The sequence below is a fragment of the Engystomops pustulosus genome, chromosome 4 (genome assembly GCF_040894005.1).
Source record: "Engystomops pustulosus chromosome 4, aEngPut4.maternal, whole genome shotgun sequence".
In the NCBI taxonomy this organism is placed as follows: Eukaryota; Metazoa; Chordata; class Amphibia; order Anura; family Leptodactylidae; genus Engystomops; species Engystomops pustulosus.
Window position 1 is genome coordinate 132,209,422 of NC_092414.1, and position 15,429 is coordinate 132,224,850.

Consider the following 15,429-nt stretch of genomic DNA (forward strand, 5'->3'; position numbering starts at 1 on the left):
GATCTTCCGTCACTACTGTACATAGTGAAACTCTGGTCAGGTGCTCCTTACAGAGAGGACCCCAATGAACCAGCTCCAGAGTTTCCCAATTAATTACCGGATTATGGATCCGGAGCCAGGGTAGACCAAGAATGACATTTTCAGACAGGTTTTCCATAACTAGAAAAGAACACCATTCTTCATGCATAGCTCCTACCATAAGCTTTATCTGCGGGGTTCGGAATTTGATCAACCCTGCCTGTAGAGGGGTCAAATCCGCACCCGACATCTGGATAGGAGTGGACAATGGAATCAATGACATGCAAAACTGAGAGACAAAATTATAATCGATTAAATTAGTCGCAGCACCTGAATCCAAAAAGGCGCGACCAGTGCAGGAAACAGACTGAAACTTAACCGTACAAGGTAAATACATTCTAGACACAATAGGGAGTACCTGAGCTCCTAAGCAGTCCCCCCGACTACTGCTTAGGAGCGGAAGTTTTCCTGCTGCTGCCTCTTGGAACAGGTGTTGATCTGATGATCAGGACTTCCACAGTAGAAACAAAGATGGCGTCTTATTCGATGTTGCTTCCGCTGTGCAGGAGAGATGCTATCCAGCTCCATGGATTCCAATTCTGGACTACCTGGAGACAGACTGGCCGCTGGCTGACAGTCCGAGGACACCCGAGGTGATCGCCTGGATCTTAGGCGACGATCAACTCGGATGACCAGAGTCATAGCATCATCTAATGTCTGAGGCTCGGCATAAGCTAAGACTAAGTCCTGTACTCTGTCTGACAGTCCGGACATAAATTGGTCTTTTAGGGCGCAGTCATTCCATTGAGAGTCAGTCACATACTGTCTGAACTGGGCACAATAATCTTCTGCTGTCCGTTTTCCCTGACACAGAGATCTAAGGTGGGAAACTGCAAGTGCTCGCCGGTCAGGTTCGTCATAAATCTGGCCTAAAGCAGAAAAAAAAGCGTCAAGAGAAGAACGGGATGGAGAGTCAGGTGGGAGAGAAAAAGCCCAATTTTGCGGATCCCCACGCAACAGGGAAATTACCACGCCCACCCTTTGAATCTCTGTGCCCGATGAACGAGGGCGTAAAGAAAAGTAAAGTTTACAGCCCTCCCGAAATGAAAAAAATTTCTTACGGTCACCAAAAAACACGTCAGGGAGAGGAACCTTAGGTTCAGGCGTGGGTGGCAGTGGATCCTGCGGTGATGTCTGCCGTGGAACCTGCATAGATTCCTGAATTTGGAGACGGGAAGCTAGATCCTGAACAAGCTGAGTTAGGGTCTGGACCTGAGCGACCACAGCTGACAAAGGCTCCATGGAAGGAGAGAATGTAGCAGGTCGGATACAGGATGCAGACCTATGTGTGGCCAGTGTTTCTGTTAGGATTGGTACACAAAAAGACAGGGGATAGTGTGCCCTGAGCTTGCCCCAACCTCTGTCCCTTCCTATAGCCCCCCCACGCTAAACCGTGGGGCGACTACTTGAAGACTCGAAATATTCTGGGTAAGTGTGGGAAGGGGAACACAAACAGACTGACAAACATAAAACATAAAAGAATCGTAAACAAGCCGGAGTCAAAAGCAGAATCAGTAAGCAAGAGTCAAAGTCCAAAACTAGCCGAGTTAGCAACAATATAGATACAGATACAGAGCAATACAAACTAGCAGCAACCAGGTGGAGAAAGGGATTTTCATACACTGGCACTGGTGACTAGTGAAGCTGCAATTTATGCAGCCAGAACTCCACCTCCAGAACCTGATAGGTGCTGGACAGCATCTGGGAATTAACCCCTCAAGGTGCAGAAACAACCAAGCACCAAGCAGAGGTTCAAAGTCCCAGCCACTCCTAGACAGCGCGAGATCTTAGCAGCCGCTGCCCAGGACGAGAGGTGGAGTTTGCGCGGATACGCGCCGGGGTTCGGAGAACGCTGCTGGTACCACCAGAAGTACCAGAAGTCCCAGCAATCTCCCTAGCGAACCTGACATATAGTTACATAGACTTGCATGTTATATTTGGCAAAGAAGGCTAGAAAGCAAATTCCTAAATCTGACAGAAAGCTAATTATTGTGGGTAGATCACACCAGATTCCCCAAATGGCACAGAATTTGTCCGGGCAGTTCCTATGTTTGTAAACCAGGGATTCAAACACTGGTCAACATCTGCAAAGAGTTTGTAGGTCCTCTCCGTGTTTGCATGGGTTTGCTCTGGGTCCTCCGGTTTCCTCCCACACTCCAAAACATACTGGTAGGTTGATTAGATTGTCAGCCCCATTGGGGACAGAGACGAATTTGGCAAACTCTGTGCAATGCTGCGTAATCTGTGTGCGCAATATAAAGAAAGCAATTATTATTATTATTATAAGCGAGTGTTTGATCAATGTGAACTTTCCACATTCTGTCGGTACAGGTGTTTGGGTCATCTAACCGCAAAGATATGCATTTCCTAGCCATAAAAATTCTTGTAGGAATATCTTAGGGGAACATGACCATGTCTCTCCAGATATTAATCCCAGTAGACAAATCTCTGGTGTGCATGGCACAGTGCGATAGCAAGTGAGAATAATAAGGGGTAGAGAGGACAACCCTGTCAAGTGACTCTATACGGTTGAAACTCGGAGGATAGTTCCCTGCATTAGGCTACTCTTGGTACACTGGCATTCTTTTGCAATTTTGCCAGCCTCCACATTGTCTCTACCTATAATATAGAAGGTCTGACACTTGTTTTATTTTACAACATATTTTTCAAAGTATGTCTTCCAAACAGGTAAGAATCTTCCCCAAACCTTTGGTACAAAATTGGAAGCAATGAATTGTCTTTAACATTCCGCCAGAAATGGGAGATGTTGCCTACATACTGAGAACTGACAACATTTCACCTTGGGAAATATTTATTAACATGATGTTATCCAACATATATACCAAACCTTTTTTCTTTAACCATGCTGCCAAAATATCTTACACAAGCTATACATTACACATGGCGATCTTGAAATTGTGCGTAGCTGCTCAAAAAATGAAAATGCAACATTTCATCAAACTCTAATGCACAAACTCTTATGGCACCTCAAGATTTTAGGAGATTTTAGGCATCAAATATTTCGGAACTGAGCTGTGCCACTTGTTGAGTTTGTCTGGTCTAGCAGTTTATGGTTGAGCAGTTGCCAGACAGATAATAAAGGAGTAGACAAATAAAAAAAATGTTTTCCACACTCCGTGTTTTAAGGAATAGAAGTAGAAAAAGTTAAACACTTATATTTTAATGGTATACATTAAAAGCTAGATGTGATCATGTCAAGAAAACATACAATAGAAAAGCAGGCGACTTGTTTCAGGTTGCATTTAAACGAAAATATAAAAATAAGAAATAAAGGAGTATGTGAGTCTGTAAGACTTGAATTGAAAATTGAGATATTATAATGGTTGTCCTCTCTCAAACCTGAGCTTTCCAGAGCAGTATTGGAGAACCACAGGAAGGCCGTTACCCCCAGCATCATAGAGATCTATGATGCTATGAATTGGGGTCTCCACACAATCTTCAGTCTGACAACCCTGGCTCATATACTCCCCATAATCCATAGTCTAAAAAAAGGTCTTCAAGATCAGTATTTTGATGTTCTTTCAATGACAGCTTCTCCTCGGGAAAATTCTACATTTTAGATCAGCCGGAAAACATTTATTTCTCCTCTAAAAAGTTTCCTAAGTTATAAAAACTTTTATTTCATACTAAGTATTTTTTAAAATTGTTTATATGTTTATACACATGAGGTATTGGGTTTGTCCATCTGAGTCAACAACCCAATACGGTGTATCCTTTGTTAAGCTTAGCTCATGGGATTACCTAAACCATAGCTCATTGTTATCTCCCAATTTGTCTCCCATAAACTGAGCTCATCTTCAATTATAAATCAATGTATAAGAACATATATTTGAGGAAATATGACAAGCACAAACCCTCATATTTACATAAAGCAGATGTAAGTATTTTTCTGTTGTATTTACAAGTTTCCTAGCCATTAAAACGGTTAGAATTTCATCCCAAGACTACAAGGATTTTTCGATGATTTTACATGGCTCTCCAGTCTACTAGTTGCGCTTATTTCTCTTTTTATCAGTGAGACACAAGACTGACCTTGCTGTGCTTGCAACCTTTGAATTTGCAGGTTATGTTGACCTCCGCATAGGGTAATTTTTCTCTCAATTTCCATATACACTAACAAGACCTCTAGTATGCAGCTGATGCCAGCGTTTTGAGACTCTGGAAAGCAATGAAATAGATTTCAAGTGATTAGCGTATGTAATGGGAAATCCCTGATCAAATGAAATCATAAAACACCTGTTTACTGTAGAGATTTCCCCAATATTATTGTGTTATTGTCCATAGATGCAAAGTGTTTTTTTTCTTTTTGGTGGCTTTTTTCCCTCTCCCCATAGAGGTATTTTTTTAATCAGGTTCAGCATGATTTTGACATAGTGACTTTTGTGAAATTGGTTTTTATTAAAGCCTGCAGGATGCTCTCTCGCTGGCAACGACTTTGATTAAGCACTGTATTAGGGTCATCTCCTGGAATAACAGCAATTCCAAATCCCTGGCTGTGTTTGAAAAGAAATGTGATTAAAGTCTTGGCTGTTTTCCTGAAACTACTAATGTCTGTCGAGGGTTGAGTTACCATTGCAGTTGCTGGCGTTTGTGTATCTATCCTTCTCCCCCATGCTGTCTTCAAGGTAATATTATCAAATTTCCCTTTTTGTCAGCAGTTTATGGTTTGATTATGTCCACTGTTAGAAATTAGATTGTCAGCTGTTTGGCTAGCTATGGGAGTATTGGACTTAACACTTAAAAAAGCCCTGTAAATGAACTGTCTAATGTATTACTATTATTTTTCATCTTCGCATAACATGAAAAATACTTCTAGCCTCATACTGTCATTTTTTTGTTACCAGGTGACCGTTTCCTGTAATAATTAGAATATCCACAAATAAATATTACTCTTATTCACTGGATGGGTTTAAAAGGCAGTCTACCACTTCCTAACTCACTCACAAGTTAATATAGCATTGTGTACAGCACTTTAAAAGGGTACCTGTCACCACATTTTTCACAAATACAGTTAATGGCAGGTTCCCATAGAGCCCTATAAACTAAATGCAACCCTTATTTTAGCTCAAGATTGTTTCCTTAACATCCTCATAAAATCAACTTTATGTTATACTACTTGACATCAGAGGAAGTCTGTCCTGCTCAGCCGACCCCTCCCATCTACACCTCCCCATGTCCCATCCCTCTTCACCATTCAGTACTTCAAGTTATGTGACTAAAGTCCTTTACCCTGTAATATTGCAAAGTCTACCCCATGTATGTATAGGCGTATAGAGATCTAGAAGTCCATGGAGAAATGCTGTGATTTCATGTGATCAGATAAATACATGGGGTATATGTTAATGGATTTTAGATTTTCAGTATAGATGAATGTGGTATGCATACATGCAGCAATAAAGGCCATAGTACTGTAGACAGCCCACTTGTTAATAACATAAAACTGCAGTGACACAAGACTAACAGACAATCTCACACCCATACCAACATACACCATCTCCTTTGTTGTAGAGGGAGAGGGCCTGGGGACTTATAAGGCAGTTTAAGGATTCACACAACACCTGGACCAGGAGAGCATTTCCTATTAGTATAGAGTAAGAGATAATGGGGGATGGCACTATTAACAAGCAGGATCCATCTTTTCAGGGGGGCGTGCATTCTACAGGGTAAACCAAAAGAAAAGTGTTGTCGTGGTGGCCATTAATGACTTCACTCATAATACCTAAGAGACATACTGTAGGGGACATTAAGCGGAAGAATTCAAAATCCCTATTTAGGAATTCCAGGACTTCTGACCAGAAGATACTAATTTTAGAGCAGGTCCAGACACAATTTAGTGAGCATCCAGTCTCAGCCTGACAGTGAAAACACAAATCATTGGGTATTATTCCCTTGCAAAATAGTTTTGCAGGGGTGAAGTATACCCGGTGTAGGAATTTTGATTGGATTAGGAAGTCCCTTGCACTCACCACAGATGTAAAGTAGGACAATTTCCCTCTAGTCATGATGTGACAGGTCAGGAATGTCAACCCTCCTACATTCAAATGCTTTATCAAAGGGTCTGGTCCTTTGTTCTTGCAGGAGAGCGTATACCTGTGTGAGTGGTTTAGGGAGGTCCGGGGTGTTCATCAGAGTCTCCAGCTTTGAAAATTCGACTTTCAGGCTGAAAGAACCAAACTGGACCTTAAAAGCATGACACAACTGTGCCGGCACACCTCCAGGGCATGCATAGGGAGTGGAACATTAGATAGAGATTTATATCGATAAAGCAGATTTAATTTGTAAGGGCTTCATAGGAACCCACTATGGCACCTGCTAGTGCAGCAGAGGCCTTGTCTCTGTCAATGTCAATCCACCATTAGGCGTACACCATCTGAGCATCCAGATAGTATAAGTATAAATCAGAAGCTGCTAACCCACCCCAAGATTTAGGTGCCTGAAGCAGAGCTAGACTAAAACTCAGGGAGGCTCCTTGCTAAAAAATTGCTCAATTTAAAATGTGAATTCAAATCATATTTGCCACACTGGGGCAGATTTAACAAGTGTCTGAAAGTCGGAATATTTCCAGTTGCCCATGGTAACCAATCACAGCTCGCCTTTAAAATATTCATGAGCACTGGTAAAATGAAAGCTGAGCTGTGATTGGTTGCCATGGGCAACTGGAAATATTCTGACTCTCAGACACTTGATAAATCTGCCCCACTGTGTCGTAAATGAATATGTCGGTTATACAGTTGATGTCAAATAGAGACTGGAATGGTCTTGCCCGATGTACGTCACATAAGTATGCCAGGTTTAAACAATGGTAGGACTCGTCAAAGGTAATCGCCCTAGATATCCCTGGGTTATTCCCTGCCCCAAGGAACAATGAACTCCTGCCCTTACATAAGTGCACTTAAGTGTATCTTAGTAGTCACCAGTAAGAAATCGCATGCCCTGACACATTTCATCAACTTAGACTCTTTAGAGGGCTGTAACATAACAAATATACAAAGGACCAGTCGGTGAGATTTATCAATGAACTTATACATTAAGAGCAGAGGATCACTAAACTTTAAAGGTGTAAGATCACTGGTCATACCTGCCATGTAGTGAAGACTCCTCTGCCCGTACACTGGCTTAGAAGCTGTCAGCTCTGATGTGAGCCATACAGCGCAAGATCCCGCTCAGCGGTGTGAGGTTCACAGTTAAGAGCACTGACGCATGCGCACTATATTGTAAGCAGTTCCAGGGGTAGTTGGTTACTTTTTTAGGACACGCTGACACGTAAGTTTCTATAAACAAATCTGCCTCCACATTGGGCCGTCGTATTGGGGAGCATATAGTATATTGTATCTACAACAAAAGGTATGTTAATGGTAACCCATAGTTCTCCTGGCTAATGATTTTAGAAAGATCATGAAGGCCAGGATAATATTCGGATGATGATCAAAACAGGGAATAACAAAAGCTTATTCGCATAGCAAACATTTCACATAAAAATGAGGCGTCTTTCACTGACAATAAAACCTGTCACATCAATCAACAAATTGGTCTGAGCATTATCACGCAAACATATCATCAGCATTTATTATAAAGCAATTAAAGCTATGTTGTTCATTTAAGCTATAAGGTGTTACTGTGTTTAAAGTGAACATCCACTTTAGTTCCCTTTGTAGGAGTATACGATTCCAATTTCTTCTACGTGTTGGTTGTGGCACCAGTTCAATGCCCCTTGTTTTAGGTGCTGTGTAACAACTGACACAGCATTTTCTACCTACTTCTAATAAGTAAACAGAGCTGTATATGCCTGTAGTTGAAAATCGGAAGACGTTCCCTAAGTATTAGGTCCATACAGCAGCATGTCCTAGCAGCGAGACCTGTCGATCAGGAAAAAGCAGCCAGGGCAATGCAAGTAAAATTTAATATGCAGGACTCACTTCAGGTGAGTTATATATAAGTTTACACACTTATTTTCCAACATTGCAGCCGTGGAGAGGAACCATTTAGGCATAAAGGCATTTATTTGGAGTGGGTTAATAAAAACGCTGGTTCCCCTTAAAAGCTTTCCAGACCCATATTTTCTTTTGTCATTTTAGAGAAAATTAAGTGTTTTTCTTTTTGCAAATTACATTTTCAGTGCACTCCTTTGCATCTTTCTATCTTTCCCAGAACCAACCAGCATCACCTATGTAAACCAGTGATGATATATTTTACAAAAAAGTGGATAACAACTACCCAAGCAGACATGGCCACTCATCTGTTGCTCTGAGACCCTAAGTCACTGCCTGTCCCCCATCATCATGTTCTGCCCTGCTCTTCATTAAATTATGATATCTTTGGAACTGCTTTACATACCATAGCATCTTTTACAATGGGTAAAATTGTATAAACAGTTACCAAAATTTGTTATAAATATATACAGGGATAATCCATCACCCTTTCCCAGGTTTAGAGACAGATGTAGAAGGTACATGTACTCCTACACAGTGGGGCACATTTACTTACCCGGTCCAGTCGCGATCCAGCGGCGGGTTCTCCGGCGCTGATTCGGGTTCTGCCGGGATTCACTAAGGTCCGTGCGCCGATATTCACCAGGTGTCGCTGCTGCGCCGAGGTCCGCTGGAGTTCACCTGCTTTTTTTCTGGTGTATGTGAGTGCTTGATCTTGCGACACAAATGGCTTTTTAAATTCTGCGGTTTTTCCGAATCCTTCAGGTTGTCCGGTGGCCAGGCCCCCCGATTTCTGTCGCGCGAAAGTCGGCGCGATTGCGCCAAAAATCGATTGCATGTGCCACAATCCCGTGAAATACAGCGCAAAGCGGAAATATTCGGGAAAAACCCGACGGATTCGTGGCTGCGGACCCTTAAATGTGCCCCAGTGTCTTTTGCATTCTCCCTTCAGCTGACACTTATATGAAACAGCTAAATTTCCTGAACCATTGCACCTAGAAACACAATTCTGGTTTAATGTTAAAGAATCTCCCCTTTTATTATTATTATGTGTCCTCTCTCTTTTAATATAGTATGTGTTTCGAGGTGACAGAGAACCAGAGATATCCGCTGTTCAAAGGAAATCTACCATGAAAATCCATTGTGATAAAATACTGCTAATAAGGCAGAAGGGCTCTGGGGGTGCATTACCAGAGCCCTTCCACACTGTAGCTTCACAGGCTGTTACACTGTGTAGGAGCACACCTCACCCTCCCTCTGCTCCCTCAGCACATCCTTCTTTATGTGTGGATTACAATTGAACTATATCCTTAGTTCTTTTTTCTAGATGAAGGAAGTATCTTCCTGTAACCCAGTACAGAATATTAAGCAGCGAGGTGATTTAATTGTGACAAAACTTTGCGTTTGGATAAAGTCAGTTGTTAAATGTCATTGTGAGGTAAAATAAGGTTAGCCATTGCTGTTTTGGCCGGTCTTTTGGTTTTGATCTTTTGCCCATGTCTGGGAGAACGCAGACTAGTTTCTAAACTAGAGAGCGCACAGTTATTCTCAGACACGATGTACAGACTCTAAAGAGCAACGAGCCTCAGCTCTCTGATCCCGAATTGTTATCAAAGCAGCAGCCATTATAACCGTAGATTGCTTTGAGATGAAGATTGTCTTCATGTAGGGTCATAACACCAGCCATGGTCGCATGTTCTGAACCAGCTTCAAAGTAAAGCGTCTTTGATGCTTCTGTGATAGCTTGTTGAGCCTGTACAAGTTTAGCAGTGTTGTTTCACAGAGAGAGAGATTTAATGAGGACATTTGTGTATGCCGCCGTAATTTCCCCTTGATGTATGCACATTGCCAGGCTTTCTGCCGGCCTTACATTCACCTATAAGGCATTCTTATAACTCTGTATGTGACTAGGCAGACGGCAGCTTAGTCATACCTGTGAGTCCTAGCATCGTGGCATATAATAACCACTGAATACATCACCAGTGGTAATGAGAGATCATTTTTATTTATACAACTTTTATCTAAACCACTGGGCTTACTATAATATTTTACAGACTTGAGGTTTTTTTATATCACATTTTCCTTTGTGTACATTCATAGTTATTAAGTACAAAATACTGAATGACATACCTTCGCTTCTTTTATTTTTCATATTTTTTTTCCTATTATAAGATATGGTAAACAAAAGTTTGTGGTAACTTTTTATTTATACTGCATTCAGAGATAACCCTCCTCAGAAAATAAAAGGTTAAGGGGTAAGATGATTCACAAATAAACTCTTATTGGCCAAAGGCTTACCATCGAGTAGGCCATCAGTTGCACAGCTACAATTACAAGAAATACACTTAGGTTGACGTATTAAACTTTTTGCTTGGCCTTATCTTTAATTTTTTTTTCAGTATTCCCCCAGTTATCGCCTATATCCAGATGTGAAAGGTACAACTTTTTTTAAAAAGTCACATTTAACATTTAAAAAAAAAAAGTCACAGATAGTCTCTAAGAGCAATCGGTACATGTCTCAATAAGGAAAAAACATTAAGATGGAGACCAGTAGAAAAGCAAAAAAAAAAAAAAAAACATGCACAAATCAAGACTTATGATACTTGAGCCTCACTGTGTACTTGACAACAGGTCCTCTTCAATTAAAGGAAATCTACCACTCACAATTAAAGAAAACCGATACATTCACCTGTCCCCTCTTTATCCTGATCCTGGCGTCTTCTCTGATCTTGACAAACCAGGATCACCTAGAAAAAAAAAAACGATATGAAAACCAGCCTGGAGCGCAGGGACACAATTTATGGTGCACTGGGCTGCTAATTATTCACGCAACCCTGTGCTCCGGATTGCTAATTATAAGTTTTACTCTTATAAATTATGAATCTTAATTATAAGTCTTCATCTTCTAGGTGATCCCAGTGTGTCAAGATCCCTGCAGGTGATGTCATTTGAGAGGCGTTAATTCATGCCTTTTCCATGATAGATGGCTCCCTCTCCCATGTTGGATAGGGAGGTTACGTCACACATGGGTTGTGCATAATTAGCACCCTGGAGCACCGGACAATTCGTCCCCACGCTCCTGTCTGCTAATTATAAGTCTTTTTTTCTTGGTAATCCCGGTGTGATTAGAGAAGACAAATGCCGGAATACAGATCAAGAATAGGGAAGGTGAGTATCTGTAGGGTTTTTTTTAACTTTTTTTAGGAATGGTAAATTTCCTTTAATACTGCACAACGAATAGCAACAGATTAAAAAAAAATCCTATTAATCCCCACCACCACCATAAATTAATGGAAAGCTATTCATTTGCTACAGTGCCATTGAGACTTGTGACTAAAAACAAGAGTTAGTTATTTAGCCCATGTTTGGCCATTTTAGAATTAGTTTAGCTGTTACCATAAAGCACAAAAACACTGTACACATACTATTTACTTACCGTATATACTCGAGTATAAGCCGATACCCCTAATTTTACCACCAAAACTGGGAAAACCTATTGACTCGAGTTTTAGCCAAGGGTGGTAAATGCATTGGTCACAGCCTCCCAGTATATAGCCAGCCAGCCCCCAGTATTATATAGCCAGACAGCCCCCAGTATTATATAGCCAGCCAGCCCCCAGTATTATATAGCCAGCCAGCCCCCAGTATTATATAGCCAGCCAGAACCCAGTATTATATAGCCAGCCAGAACCCAGTAGTATATAGCCAGCCAGAACCCAGTAGTATATAGCCAGCCAGAACCCAGTAGTATATAGCCAGCCAGAACCCAGTAGTATATAGCCAGCCAGAACCCAGTAGTATATAGCCAGCCAGAACCCAGTAGTATATAGCCAGCCAGAACCCAGTAGTATATAGCCAGCCAGCCCCCAGTAGTATACAGCCTGCCAGCCCCCTTAAGTGTACAGCCAGGCCGCAGTTTGCCAAGCACATAAAAAAACACTTACATACTCACCTTCGGGCGGTCCTGATGCTCGGCACAGCACCTTGATGCTCCTGTCACTGTGACTCCTCTTCTTCTCTCTGCTGTAACAGCTTGCAGAGATGCACCCACGCAATCTGCTGGCCGCCGCACACTGTGACGTCATCAGCAGCAAATATCGCATCACAGCGTGCACAGCGCATGGGTGCATCCCTGCCAGCTAATGCAGAATAGAGAAGCCGCGCCCAGCATCGGGGTGCCGGAGGGTGAGTATTTAAGGTTTTTTTTTTTTTTTTAAAGTTGACTCGTGCATAGGTTTTTTCATCACTAGGCTTATACACGAGTATATTCGGTAGATCGGTTTTTATATGTGAAATGTTACAGATTTTCAACTTTCTACCCGTCTACTTGTGATTTATTTAAATGTTACGAAAACTGGTGTTTTCTGCTATGTAATTTAAGAAATTGTATATTTTTCCCTTTTTTAATTTTATTATACAAAAACCTACTCTGTGATCAAAAGGCTGGGAACACTTAAAATAATAAAGCATGAAAATTTAGAATATGTTGGAATGATGCTATAAAATTGTGTTCTTGCTTTAAATGTGCACTTTATCTTTTTTTAAGAACACAGTGCTTCAAATATGTATGTTTCCAAAATATTAATTTTCTTTGATGCAGGGAGCAAAATTGAAAATTGCCTTCACCTTGGGAGCAAAGTACAGATTTTGTTTGAGCATTTCACTCCTCATTTACATTTAAATTATCCAGTTGGAATGTGCGCAAAGTTTGAAGATGCCTAATAACTGTATGAGCCTTGGCAGCAATAATTACTTAGGGGCAATGGATTCCACCCGACAAGCAGTCAATATACTAATGTTTGGGCTGGAGTCATTTTTTTTTCTGTCTGTCGTATGCAATCAGTTCTGTAAATTGTGTCTCATAACTTATCTCCTCTCCCTTCACTTGAAATTAAATGAAATATGTTCTTGGCAATATTGATGTTGCGATATTTGTAACGCACAATGAGACCTTTCCATAGTCCAAAAATGCATAGTTTTTAGATGATTTCTTTACTCATTTTAGCAAGCTAGGTTTGTTGGTAGATTTGTATCTTATGAAATCTTTCCAGATCTTGAATTTGATGTTTTGCTGTAAAATTCTAAACTCTTTAATCTTAAAATGTTGGAGATGGTTTGAAGAACTATCTGGGCAACATAACTAATCTCCTATAAACACAAAAGAGCTTGCATATTTGTGCATTCCGACAAATCTTGTATCATAATGTTTTCACGGTTTGTAAAACTAAAGCTTGCCCTATAGTTCTTCCCAACTCCATAATGTTAATGATCATCCTAGCTCAATGAGGACAGAGGAAGAAGTCAACACTAGACATCTCCACAGGCAGCTAATGTTTTGTGAAAAAAATGTACTTTTCTGACTTGTAGTTTACTGTAGAATAATTTCTCCTAAATATGGTCATGTTGTCCTTGGACATGACCACCCAAGCACTCTGGCAGCGGGGGCCAGGCACGTGGTGTTGAGCCGTGCCTGACCACTTTCATTCAGCATTCATTACCACAGGCCGACTCTTATCAGCACACTTTTCACATAGGACACTTCCTGACCACTATTCTCTGATCCTGTTGATGGTGGGTATGTTTGAAAACCTTGTTAATGGGGTGTTCTGGGCACCTAAATTACTAGTACTACACTAATTTGAGTGCAATGATTTGCTTTCTCCCCAAGGTATAACTTCATTTTCAGAATCTGACGAGTTTTATAACGGCTGAATGTCCAAATTTCGTTTTTAAATCACCGAACATCCTCCTATTTACTATGTGGAAAGAACTTGTACTATGATGAAATGAGTCTACTTAGTCTGTCTTTAGGGGTTTCTTTTGTGATTTCAACCAGCAGATTATAACCATATTAAACATTTTCTCGCTAATTAAACTAGATGGAAGAACTCTATTTCCCTAGCTGCTGTCATACTGATCTTCCAGGGGGGGAGCACGATGATACTCATAAGTTTTTTGACAAGTGAATTTTGCTGACCCAATCATAATTGGCTTCTGAAGTACAGCCAATTATTTAGTATAAAGATCTGCTAAAGATTTTTTATGTGAGAGTCCCAGAGGTTGTACATTTTAATACCATGACATTGAAAGGCACATTTAGTCGTGGCTGAATCACAATGGTGTTATTGCCTGTTTGCTTGTTTTTATGTATTTTTTTAATTGACAGTCATACATTAAAGTTTTCATTTAATTTACCATTATCTAAACATAATTTTACTATATATCTGTATAGGTGTTTACTAATCATAATGGGCCCAGTCCAAACTGCTGTCCCATAAAGTAGCACTGTAATGCCTTATATGTATTGGTTATTGCTAATGCACATTACTCCAAAAGTAGATCATCAAATGAGAAGCAGGTCTACAGTACATATGTAAATTGTTTTCTAATTCCATATGGCTCCTTGCACCACGTTAGGGCCAATGGAAAAAAAATAAATTGTACTAAATCACTATATTTCTGTATTGATGAATCCAAAGGCGATAATGTCATATACTTTTTGTAATATATACTTATACTTTGGTAGACATAACCTACTTTTGCTTTATATTTTGAGAATAGGTGACCTTACTCTTCCCTGTTCAGTGTTAACTGCATTCCAGAAGGGTAATTTTTACTAAAGGACCCCAAACATCCTAAAGTGAACATACCATCATGCAGGCGCTTGCATCATGATTTAGGGTGGGGTATGTGATTACGCTAACATTCTCTGACACCATCCAATCAGCAGCGGAGGGTGCCAGAAAAGGTATGCCATTCTGTATCTGTGAGTATGCGCCTATCTGTGGCTGCACGCTCCCTAGATCCTGTGTCTGCACTGCCGGGTGCGCTGTGTTCCATCCCAAAGCCGTAAGCTGACAGGAGACAGCAGTGCGGGAGCGTGCAGCCGCAGATAGGCGCGTACTCACAGATATAGAAAGGAATCTCTTCTTTGACTTCCTCCGCTGCTGATTGGACGATGTCAGAGTATGTTAGCATAATCACATACCCCCACCCGTGCTGCAGCTCCTCCTATCTGACAATACAGCACAGTGAATACAGGCTCATATCTGAGGAACGGAGGCTAAGAGGAAAATTCTAAGTGCCCCTGAATCGTGATGCAAGTGTCTACATGTTGGTTTGTTCACTTTAGGATGTTTGGGGTGGTGAAAGTTCCTTTGTAAAGTACAGTTACCATTAGTTTTACTAAGGCACTATTCTTCTCAGGACTTCTTATAGTATAACTCTATATGCCGCAATTTCAGCAATATATAGTTATAAAAATGATGGTAATCCATCTGGGGCACATTGGCTACATCAGCGAAGCTCCTCATAGCAACTAGTCTTTTAATTTATTCACTCTCCCGTTATTCTACAAGTCTTGCCTGGTCCCTGATGTCGCCTGCTCAATGCACTGTGGACA

General features: G+C 40.9%; 1 protein-coding gene across 1 annotated transcript in view; it reads left to right on the forward strand.

Annotated features, from left to right (window-relative positions):
* Nucleotides 1-15,429, forward strand: part of EXOC4 (exocyst complex component 4) — a 261,581-nt gene that overhangs the window by 82,351 nt on the left and 163,801 nt on the right. The gene's annotated exons all lie outside the window — the stretch shown is intronic.